This window comes from Spea bombifrons, chromosome 2, assembly GCF_027358695.1.
Source record: "Spea bombifrons isolate aSpeBom1 chromosome 2, aSpeBom1.2.pri, whole genome shotgun sequence".
NCBI classification, from domain to species: domain Eukaryota; kingdom Metazoa; phylum Chordata; class Amphibia; order Anura; family Pelobatidae; genus Spea; species Spea bombifrons.
In genome coordinates this window covers 65,701,856-65,713,943 of record NC_071088.1, presented here as the reverse complement: position 1 = coordinate 65,713,943, position 12,088 = coordinate 65,701,856, and the positions used below count along the sequence as shown (strand labels likewise).

Here is a 12,088-nt window from a genome sequence, read left to right as displayed (position 1 = left end):
AGTAAAACTTATATTAAAATACAATTTTCCGCTTAGAATTTCTTCTACACAGTAATTACCCAATTTATGTTTGGCAGCATCCCCTGATTACAAACAAACCCCACATACATATATGTTTATGATCTAAAAGGCCCCCTATAGGGCAGTATTTTTAATACTTTTAGCCTAAGGGGTTTGGAGGTAGTAAACAGGGGTTGTTTTAATTTTTACATCTAGAGCTAGGGAAAAGGGGTGTCATGGCTTTTTTTAAAAAATATTTTTTATATCAATTAATCCATTTGCACTATGGACAGAGATTCCCGTACCGCTTATGTATGCCTCTGATGTCACAATGACATCACTGAGCTTACAGTAATGTTTATTTTTTTATTTATTCATTTATTTTTTATTTTTATTTAAAGCTTCCAGTGAGTGTCAGCAGTGAAAAAGAAGGGAATGCGTGATTGGTTATTACGTATGTAGCAGTGTACCAGCGCTTACACTGAGAGCTGTCACAATTGGTCAGCAGGAAGCCAGTGATGCTGGTTTCTGCTGACAGGGGGGTGTCCAGGCTGTGCAGTGGCAGGGGGTCCCTGCTGCTGTGAATAATGCATGACGTACAGGTACCTCCTAAGGGTAATTTTGCCACAGCTTTTGTGGACGTACCTGTACATCTATAGAATAACAAAGGGGTTAAAATCAACTGCAGTGCAACAATGTATAAAGTACATTGATTATTTTTATAATATCTTTTATTTGCAGAATACAGCTGATTACTGGTGTTTTGAGAACAGTCATATAGAACTCACATTGAAGGAGATGTTTCACCTTGGGTGCCTCGTAAAATATTATTAGATACGTGATGCATCGTGTATAGAGAAGTAAAAGAAACCCGTTGTTTTATTTTTCTCCTCAATGTTTCCTATCACTTAAAAAAACTGCATTAAAAGCTTTATTGAGATACTAGACTCCTGTCATTCTTCTAAGGTTCTCCTCTATGTATTACATCACAGCAGTCAGACCTCCTACAACCTCTCACAGTCCTCTTTAAACCACTAAACCTTCAAGCAAACTTAACTTCTGTGATGCCAGAAATTGGCAGGCAAGCAGGCAGAGCAGAACATTGCAGAGGGAACAAATTAAGTTTTCATTTAAGATGTATACAATAATAGTACATAATAATTGAAGTATTTAGGGATGCAGGTGAAAATGTTTACACGTAATAATACCTTTAAGAAGCACTATCCTACATCAGGCCTATCAAAAAGGACAATTATCCCCTGGGCTGCTCCAATATAGAGCCTTTGGGCCACTACCGGAAGCATTCTTGTGTGCTTAAATTGCAATTTCACGTATCTCATGATGTCTACAGTAACAAGCTTTTGGAATATATTCATTTTCCTGACTCATTCTGTATTCCTTTTCTGTGTTTTTCAATTCTGTTAATGTGATTTGGATAAGAATGGATAGTACACATTGAGCATGCTGTATTCCAAACGTGCTTTTGGCAGCCCCTCATGCTGAATGTTGCCAGCCCTCCCCTGCTTGACTTAAAAGTAATTCAGACCTTGAGGACCAGGGCTGATTTAAAGTCTAGGTGCCATTTGTCACAAAAAAAACACTAGCATCTCCGTGCATAAAATATGAGGTTGCTTTGTAGGAGGACCACAGGCATACAATTTACAGAACATAGGCAAACATGGACATGCCAAGTCCAGCACAAAGCAAAGTAGCACACGAGGACCTGGGAAGTCATAGTTAACCTGAACAGCATACATGGACTACACTAATTTCCCTCCTCTACAAATTCACAATTTATATATATCCTAGTGAAAGGTATTTACAATGCTAATTGCAGCATCACCCTCTAATTCTTATCATAGGCTCAAATATTAACTGCTAAAACATATTTCTAAGGAAATAGTAATAAAAACTTTATAAGCAATACTGTACGTGTTAGTCAGACGTGTCCCAGATACCATCTAAACACATAACGCACTGATTTGCATCAGGACAAAAATGTTGGGGAGTAAAACAAATGACCAATAAAAGTAGAAACATTATCTTTCCTGGTATAGACGAAGTAACATTTTAATTGGGAAATGGGTTGATCATGTGTTGAAGAATTTTAGAGAATGCAAAATCAGATACTACAGAGAACATTCTCTTCATCTGCTATAGGGGATGAATGCAGAGATAAACAAATCATATTTACAATACAATCTCCAACCCCATCTGTCACCCTTTTAATCTTTCCCAAGCATAAGTGGAGAAAATATTACTGATTTCACAGGCTTGGATCAACAAAAAGTATGAATTAAAATATGCCATAATATGCTCTTGACAGAAGCTGCTTAAACCTTTTTTTTTCCATACATTCAGTCTTATGATTATGCCATAAAGTATCTTTGGCCTAGTTGGCCGATTGATATCATAGTTAAGGAGTCTTGCTTTAATGAAGGATGTTCATATATGAGGAATGGACAAAGGAACTGATTTAATTCAAATGTTTAATTAGTATGAGGAACAAAAATACCAATTACAGGTATATACAAAACATTAAACCTTACTTAGGGGTCATCTTCAAGGCTAGGCATAAAGGGCAGCAGTACTAAAGCATTCCAGAGGTCATTTCTATACTCAACAGATCACCCTCATTACTAGGGTGGACCGAGGCAAGAGCAAGAGGGATGGGGATGGTGTGTCCTAATTAGGAAAGGCATGCCATGGTGAAGACAAGTGCTACAGAGATGGTGGAGTGGAGAAAGGGAAATCCAAATGAGTAGCGGTCCAATAAACTTTAAAGAGACCCCGGCTTTTAATGGCAAATTTTGAAGATTTTATGCAGTGACTTACCAAAACTGGTCATCGAATAGTTCTAAATACGATCTTCATGTAAACATTTACTTGTTCCATCTAATGTATAGTTAGTTGTATTTAAGCAGGCATTTCAATGCTTGTGTGCTAGCAAGGAAAGCATGGAAAAAAGAAAATAAAGGAGATGCGATGGAAGTACTAAATACAAAAAGGCATTTAACAAAGTACACAAGGGAAGTTTATTTCAAAGGAAGAGAAATGTTAAAACAAGAACTTATATTCTAAGACTAAAGGGTCAAAGGTTTACATGTAATGTAAGGAAGTTATACTTACTGAGAAGGTGGTAGATAGATGGAACAGCCTCCAATCAGGAGTGGTAGAAGCTATTACAGTGTGAGAGTTTAAACATGCATGGGATAGGCATAAAGGTATCTTAAATTTAAGACAAGATCAAGGACTGACTAAGATCTGAGTCTTACATCCGAAAACATTGGCAGACTAGGCGGTTCTTATCTGCCATCAGATTCAAGTTTCTATGTTACTATTTCTGAAAAGAAATTTAACCCCTTAATGACAAAATGCATTGTTTTCAATGGGTTTAGGGACCGCCCATTGTCCTTAAGGGGTTAAAAATCTTTGAATATAGAGTTTGAATACAAAGGCACATACTAAACGCGAACTGTCACATTGTCTACTGTCACAATTTCCTGAAAAAAGTTACTTATGTTAATAAATTGAAGTACGTGACGTAATTGTAAGTAATTTGAAATGCCATTTACCAAAGTATTTTGGCTGTTTGAAAATCTATAAGGATATTCCAAGTAAATATTTTTTTTCCCCTCGTCATAGTTCAAGTCAGCTGCACGCAAACCCATATTTAACAGAAACCTAATGACCAAAGAACAGTACACCGATTCCAGTGACGCATCAGGAAATTTCATTAAACGACAAACTTCTAATATTGGAACATAAACTTTAATACCCCTTCTATTAAAAACAGGACTGCTTCTGAGAGGTAGAACTCCATCAATTTCAAGTGCAGCAACATGTCAGACTGATATATTCCAAAACTAACCAGAGGAGAAAGTCAGACAAGCTAATATTCTCCTAATTTTGAATAAATGTAACTTTGTTCAGCGGCCACATTTTTGGGCACTTTGTTGCTTCTGGTTTTGGTTATTTCGTTTCAATACAACAGCTACAAGATGCATAAAACCACCAATCTTCTGTAATGGATGTTTTTTTTTACATCTGGGGAATTTCAAGGTATTGACCCAGAGGCCCTAACCACAGTTGCTGTGCTAACATTAGGAACTCCAGATTGTACAGCACTGGGAAAGTGACTAATATTGTATACATATGTATTGCTGTGTTCATAGGATAATAGTGGTGCATTGAATATGTTTATGGCAAAGCCTGCAATTGCATAAAAATATGTCAATATCTGCACTTCAATCAATATGTGTTTTTATTATTCTGTTGAATCACATCGTTTGGAAATCCGCCACAATGTTAATTTCTTCATGCTTATTTGTACTTTTTCTTTTTATAAAGTGTATGACTTTATATTGTTACTGAGTAAAATATATGGGAGGACTTTAAATATAGCGTAGCTCTGAATATCCACAGGTATTTACTCCAATATACTATATATAAACCTGAAGGTCTCCAGTGTCGGCAATAATGATTGTAAATGCATTTGAAGGACTTTTAATCGGTATTAGAGAGCCACGGGGTTTTAGGATGATCCTTAGAACATATTGCATACTGAGTTACATATATTGCGCTAAGCTGGTGTTAAAATGGTACCCCCACCACACTAATTTACTCTTTTGTTATCTTCCTATGTTTCTAAGTAATATTTATACCGCTTGGGATTATTGGAGTGCCATGTCAATGTTTGTGGATGTTTTTCATGAACTTTTAAATGGATACAATAAATCTTTAAAGTTTTATGCTGGGGTTGTATATAGCTTTTATTATTTTGGAAAAGGATCTCCAGAAACCTTACAGATCCAGGAACACTATGATAAGCCCCGTTTTTCACCATGCTTGCTCTTTATAAAGTTGATACCTTGTTTCTCCCATTGTTTTAATTGACAGGTCTCTAGTGCAGGGGCGTCCAACCTGCGGCCCTCCAGCTGCTGCAGGACTACATCTCCCATCCTCCTCAGCCAGCCCCTTAGCTGAAAGAGCATTATAGGAGATGTAGTCCTTCAGCAGCTGGAGGGCCGCAGGTTGGACGCCCCCTACTCTAGTGGATACAATAATTAAATACTCCCAACAATTCACACTTGTCTGGGATAGGTGGTGTTGACCTGGAATTCTCTTGGGGAACTGAACATGACACCTGATTGCATGACACAAGCATGAGTTATTTTTGTCTCTGAAATGGCATTAAATGTCCTAAACCAAGCCATGTATTTGCGACAATACTTTGGATTCACGTAAGGCTCAAAGTAGTACTGCCCCTTAATGCCCGAAGTTCAACAAGGAAAGGGGACATACAACCGTAGGAAATAGGAAACGAGGAAAACAGGAGCTATGGGACACCAATGCAAAATTTTACGTACGTTTTCCTGTCCTTCTGCTTCAATTAACAAAAACCTAACTTGAAATATAACATGGAGAAAAAAACAGTGGAAGTCCCTCTTTAGGTGTTGTTGCTTTAGCCTTGCCATACCAGGGCCTAGTAGATTTCTAGAGCTCTTAGGTGGTCCTTAGTTCAAATCACGTGGAAAAGTAACATTTTGTAGGAAAAAGAACAAAATATTTCGATTGAGAAAGATCAGAGTTCTTGCTCCATACTTGGAAAACGCATAAGATGTATTGCAAATAAAAACAACAAAAGCAAAGAAAACTAACACATAGTTCTGAATTATTTACAAAACAACATTGTCCTGGAATGAATTGGGTGGAGAAATATGATAACATTTAAGATGACAGACTATGCATTATGAAGGGTGAACCCCAGAGGGATTTTCATGCAAGAAGGGCTAAGTAGAATAATGCATAATTAATGTGGTGACAAGCACTGTTTAGTCCCTGTATTTTCTTAGTGCAGAATCACTGTCTGGATAAATTACTAAATTATAAAGTTATTATAAATATTATTATTAAAAAATTATAATATAGTATTTTTTGTGTTCTCTATTTCCAGCATCCTTAGACAGCACAAGACTGTGGCCTGAATGTAAATAAAGTACTTTGTATATCTAGCTGCACAGTGTATAATAAACCATTACAGTACATTTTAATGATGGAGATACTACATCTTGTGGTATACGTATGACTTGTCTATCAGATCTTTCAAAGTAACTTTAGTATTTGTTCTGAAATAAATCATGCCATGTTGTTCAACTGTCAGTCCAAATACAAAAATCCCAACAACTATACTAAACAAGCTGACTGTATGCACACTAAGCTATCCAGATACAACCTAGACACAGTGATTATTTTACAGATATACTTGGTGTTGGAGAAAAAATAGTATTGTTTTACATTTTGCATCAAAAGAAGGGAATTATAGCTTCTCGACACTGAGATGGAAATCAGTTCTATACTCAAACACGTTTAAATGGTTCTTGTAACCGTGTAAATATCCTTTCAGCTAAAAGGGCCTCCTGTCCTGCATAAGTTACCATGTAATAAAGTGAGGACCCTCCCTGTACAGGAAATAACCACTCAGTGTCCATAAAATGAACGTTATCTTGTCTGGCATCATAACTTGCGTAGAACAAAACAGCCCCAAATAACCAGATATAATTTAAAGGAGAGACTTCAGGGTAACACAATAAAACTGGCAAATCAAGTTAGACTGGAAATGGAAAAAACGAAAGAATAAGATTGGAACATTATTTAGCATATGTCCCATGTGCCTCACAGTACATACCATTCTTCTGTGTGTTGTGCACTGTCCTATAAATTTGGTCTTAAATCCTAGGTGATAAGAGAGATGGGAAAGTGTTGACAGGAGCAAAATAAATAGTTTTTATTGACATATAGGTAACTTACAGGCTCTACATTTTTGAATGTGAAAATCAATAGAAACTAAGACAATATCTGAAATAACAAGAATAGGTGTAATTGGCATGAAGCTGTCCGCTTCTCCAGTAGCACTGCTTACACCTGGATATGTATTAAATTTATGTAGAAATCGTTGGCCATTTTCCTGCTTGGTCTCATTTTATATTGTGTTCTTGCTTTTACAGCTTTCCATTTTCTTGTGTTTGGCCAGGAAACAGGTTAATGACACTTGTAAACAGCATGCCAAGCAATACGGGTCCTTTAGCTCCCCCTCAATGTGAAGTAAATCAGTGTTTGTCATGGCGTGGTATATTTAACCTTGTGTGTGATAGGGTCAGTGAGTACTTTAGTCAGTTTAATTGAGGCAGCAAAGTATAACGAGACAAGCCCCTAGAAACAGGTACTCCCAGGTAACTCAATGCTTAATACAAAGACTGTCCTAGTCTGTAGCAGTTCACTTCTGGCTTGGTAAGCTATATCTGTTTTCACCGCCAGCACTCTCCTGTAGACTAAATAACCTTTAATTCCTGTGCCATCAGCTAGAAGGGTAGGTTGCTAATGTTGTCTCTTGTGTATTATTCACAATGCCATTGCCTTCCAGGGTACCACCAACAGGATCTGACATGGTGCTATCCAAAGCCACAGGGAAGGATGATTTCCCTGCATTAATCCTTATGATAGGCCATCTTCTGCAAACTACTCTGCCAGCATAATAATACTCATTGTCATAATCATCGTTATAGTAAATGATTAAAAGTTGAAATTTTTTACATTTTTTAGTACACACAATCAATTCATTTGGAAAGAGACACCATTTTGTAAAGTTATTGATAGTATTTAGACAGCATGTCAAACTACTACCTGAGGTATTACTTTCTAGGCCTCTCCTCTAATCTATATTTTTTCTATTAAAACAGATCTGTTAAATTTACTAAATCCTAAATCTCAACTCTCAGAAAAGCTGTGTCAGCTGGTGATTAAAACTGAGGTCAGAACTTTGTTTTAAATCCATGCTTTTCTCTAAAGAGCATGTAGGTGCCACCCCAGCAAGATCAGGGGTGGTTGAAGAGCTAGTCAATGTTTTCCTGTCTCTGCTGTCCATGCCAATTAAAGCACCCGGTCAGCTCGAAGCTGTGTGGTTAGGCTGGCTATGTTCAAAGCAACAAACCACTGCCATCGCACCCTCCTAATCTGGCACTCAGGAGAATTGCTAAGTCTACCTATTCACAAATCCCGCCCTGCTTTCTGGTGAAGAAAAGCCAACTTAATTACTAGTTTTCCAGGTTCACTTTTGAAATGGGAAGCATCTTCTCTGCCAATCTGCCACATGTCTTTCCCTGCAGACATCCCGCCACAGCTGTTAGCAATCACACAAGATACTTACAGATTTAACTTTTCTGACTCTCTATCGCACACCCTGTATTTGTATCTTTATCTATGAATGGATAGTTTTTTTTAATGTGGTCAGGAAAGTCAGCCACAAGGCCTGCTAAATTTTATGCATCACTTCATCTGTTAAAAAGATCCCATATTGACTGACTCCACAATTTTTTTTGCCAGAAAACGGAGTTGGACAAACTGCGATTGAACTGCTGGCAGCAAACATGGTAAAGTCTGGAAACAAAGCCGTTAATCAGTGTTTTATACAGAAACCATTAAAGTAACCCTTTCACCCTAGTATTGTCCAGGCAGCTCTGAAAAGATGGATGAAATTGCAATATAGATATAGATATAGATATACACACATATATCACAGAAAATTCTAACTTTAATCTTTTGCTGTAGATTTCCTCTGCCAACTTTGTTTTCTGGCCTAAACTTCTTGTATATGCATCCTTTTTATTAGCACATAACATTGGCTTGCCAACACCAAAAGGTGTTTGTTTAACTACCTAGCAGAATCAATCCATGACCTGGTCCTCTAATCTTCTGCTCTCAAAAATACTTGCTGCTTCTCCTACTCCCACTATTCTCATGAATTAATGGGTGTTATCTTAAACTTAAAAACAATACGAAACGGTATTGCAAATCATGCACCTGCTGCATACAACGCTCAGTTTAACGTATAGACGCACACATTCCCGGTCCACATTCAGTATGGCGAGTTCTAGTCATTAACATTTTTATAGTATCAGAAAGAAATGCTATGTTATTGTAGAAAACTGTTTATTGAGCGCCAGAATTCTTTGTACTGTGTGGAATGATTTAAAAATATTGTAAGAGTCTGGAACCATCTTGTACCTTGGCAAGGTGTACGATGTCACCCCGCTGACCAAACAAGAGCATCTTACTGCAATAACAGAAGCTCTTTATATTTAGCAACATTTTTTGAACCAAGATTTACCTCTGAAATGATAAAGTATAAGAATGAAGTATATAAAATGGATCTAGCATTGAAAGACATGAGTGGGTGGAGCTGCAACAAAGTTCTACCACTGAATTGACCTCAACTCGCCTAAGAAGAACCCTGTATTTCTTTTGCAATTTGGATATTATACACAGCATGTTGTAATCTAAATGTGGAGCTTGCTTAATTAATTTTGCAAATTCTTGCACCATTTGATCATTCTCATATTCATATTCTATTAGCATATACTAGAATGCATGCGTTAGTGTATAGTATTAGCATGAGTGCATGGGTGATAGCGTTTGGGTTAGTGTTTAGTTTTAGCATGTATCTTAGTGTATAATGTTAGCTTAAGTGTTTGTATATGGTGCATGCGGGAGAGCTCGATCTTAGCATGTGTCTTAGTGTATAGTGTTAGTGTTGTATGATGTTATCGACACTTGGGGCTGTGTCAGTCATGTGGTATGTTACTTTGCTTACTTTCTTTGCTGTATATATTGGGAAATAGTGGGGAAAATATGTTGGTTCATACAGTTGTCACCTAAATATAATTATAACAAGATTAAAAAAACTGGCTTGGTCTTCTACAAAAGGCCCAGCATTCAAAGGGGTTAATAGTAATATTGGACCAAGCATGGTTGAAGAATTATTATAAAGTCTTGAAAAAATCTATCTTCCAGTGCATCTATTTTAACAGCTTTCTGCACAGTATTACAAAAAAGAATTGTACTGGGAAATGATGTTTATTTAAGCAAGGCCCTAGCTCAATAGCTTTATTTCATTATGCTTTATGATTCACCACCAAGTTTGGAAATTAAAATCTTTGCTTATGAAAATAAAACGTTATTTTTAAAGGTTTTACAAATTGTGGCTTAATAAAATCCTCCTACAAGTCAGCTTGTCTCTCTAATTTTCAGATAATTATCCAGCCGCATTGCAGGCACTCACATCTCACCTATTTATGTCAAGTCTCAGGACATTGGTTCTAAAGTGCAATAAAATAAATATAATAAAAATAATATCCCACTGAAGATCCAACTCTTTTTCCTGTAGAGTCTTATACATTACTAATACATTACATTAGAAATAATGACATATATTTTTATTTCATTGACATGGATCATTTAACATAATTAAGTTTAGCACAGTTATATACACTCACTGGCCACTTTATTACTTACATCTTGCTAGTACCGGGTTGTACCCCTTTTTGCCTTCATGGACTGCCTTCATTCTTCGTGGCATACAAGGTGCTGGAAACATTCCTCAGATATTTTGGTCCATAAGGATATGATGGCATCACACAGTTGCCGCGGATTTGTTGGCTGCGCATCCATGATGCAAATCTCCAGTTCCACCAGATCCCAAAGGTGGTCTATTGGATTGAGATCTGGTGACTGTGGAGGCCACTGGAGTACAGTGAACTCATTGTCATGTTCAAGAAACCAGTTTGAGATGATGTGAGCTTTGTGACATGGTGCTTTATCCTGCTGGAAGTAGCCATCAGAAGATGGGTAAACTGTGGTCATAAAGGGATGGACATGGTCAGCAATAATACTATGGTAGGCTGTCACATTTAAATGATGCTCAATTGGCACTAAGGGGCCCAAATTGTACCAAGAAAATGTCCCTCACACCATTACACTAGCCCCACCAGCCTGAACCGTTGATACAAGGTAGGATGGATCTATGCTTTCATGTTGTTTATGCCAAAGTCTGACCCTGCCATCTGAATGTCGCAACTGGAATCGAGACTTATCAGACCAGGCAACGTCTTCCATTGTCCAATTTTGGTGAGCCTGTCCGAATTGTAGCATCAGCTTCCTGTTCTTAGCTGACAGGAGTGGCACCCGGTGTGGTCTGCTGCTGCTGTAGCCGATCTGCTTCAAGGTTCGATGTGTTGTGTGTTCAGAGATGGTATTCTGCATACATTGGTTGTAACGCATGGTTATTTGAGTTACTGTTGCCTTTCTGTCATCTCAAACCAGTATGCCCATTCTCCTCTGACCCCTGACATCAACAAGAGCAAGATTAAAGAAACAAGGGAAAAGGTGAGGAAAAGATGTCAGCAAGTGAGGTCAAAATAAAGAGTTATGAAATAAGAAATTGTCAAAAAGTCAGGAAATTATAGAACAGAAGGAAAAATTACCGCAAAAGGCAGAAAGCAGAGAAAAAGGGGAAAAGTGATTGTTAAGATGCAGGAAATCCAGAAAGGTGGTCCTTCCTGCGTAATTGCTCCAGCGCCCAAAGCTCCTTAATCCAGCCATGGTTACCACACATAGCTATAAATGAGTTGTAGCTTTGGTTTGGGTGTTATAGTGAAGGCATCAATTAAAATACAGATGTTCTATGTCCTCGCAGCCACTATATGACTATTAAGATTTGATAGAACCCTCTTCCTAATATTGTGTAGGTCCCCCTTTTGCAGCCAAAACAGCCCTGAACCATCAAGGCATTGACTTCACTGGCCCTCTAAGGTTTGCTGTGGTTTCTGGCACCAAGAACATAGCAGCAGATCCTTTAGGTCTTGCAAGTTGCAAGGTGGGACCTCCATGGATCAGACTTTTTTGTCCAGCACATGCTACAGATGATTGACTGGATTGAAATTGTAGGCTCTCTCGGCAGTGGACAGGAGTCAGCATGGGCACCCTGACTGGTCTGTGGCTACTCAGCCTCATTCACAACAAACTATGATGCACCTTTCTGACACCTTTCCATCAGAACTTGCATTAACGTTTTCAGCAATTTGAGCTACAACAACTCGTCTGTTGGATTTGACCACACAGGCCAGCCTTCGCTCCCCACATTCATCAATGAGCTTTGGCTGCCCATGACTTTGTCATTGGTTCACTGTTCTTTCTTCCCTGGACCATTCTTGATAGGTACTGACCTCTGCAGAGCAGGAACAGCCCACAAGAG

The 12,088-nt window shown here is 37.9% G+C and overlaps 1 long non-coding RNA gene across 1 annotated transcript; it reads left to right on the top strand.

Moving 5' to 3' along the window:
- Positions 1-414: 414 nt before the first annotated feature.
- Positions 415-940, top strand: LOC128472667 (uncharacterized). Its single transcript, XR_008346196.1, has 2 exons — positions 415-602; positions 742-940. It is a non-coding gene; the product is annotated as an uncharacterized LOC128472667 (long non-coding RNA).
- The last annotated feature ends 11,148 nt before the right edge of the window (positions 941-12,088 follow it).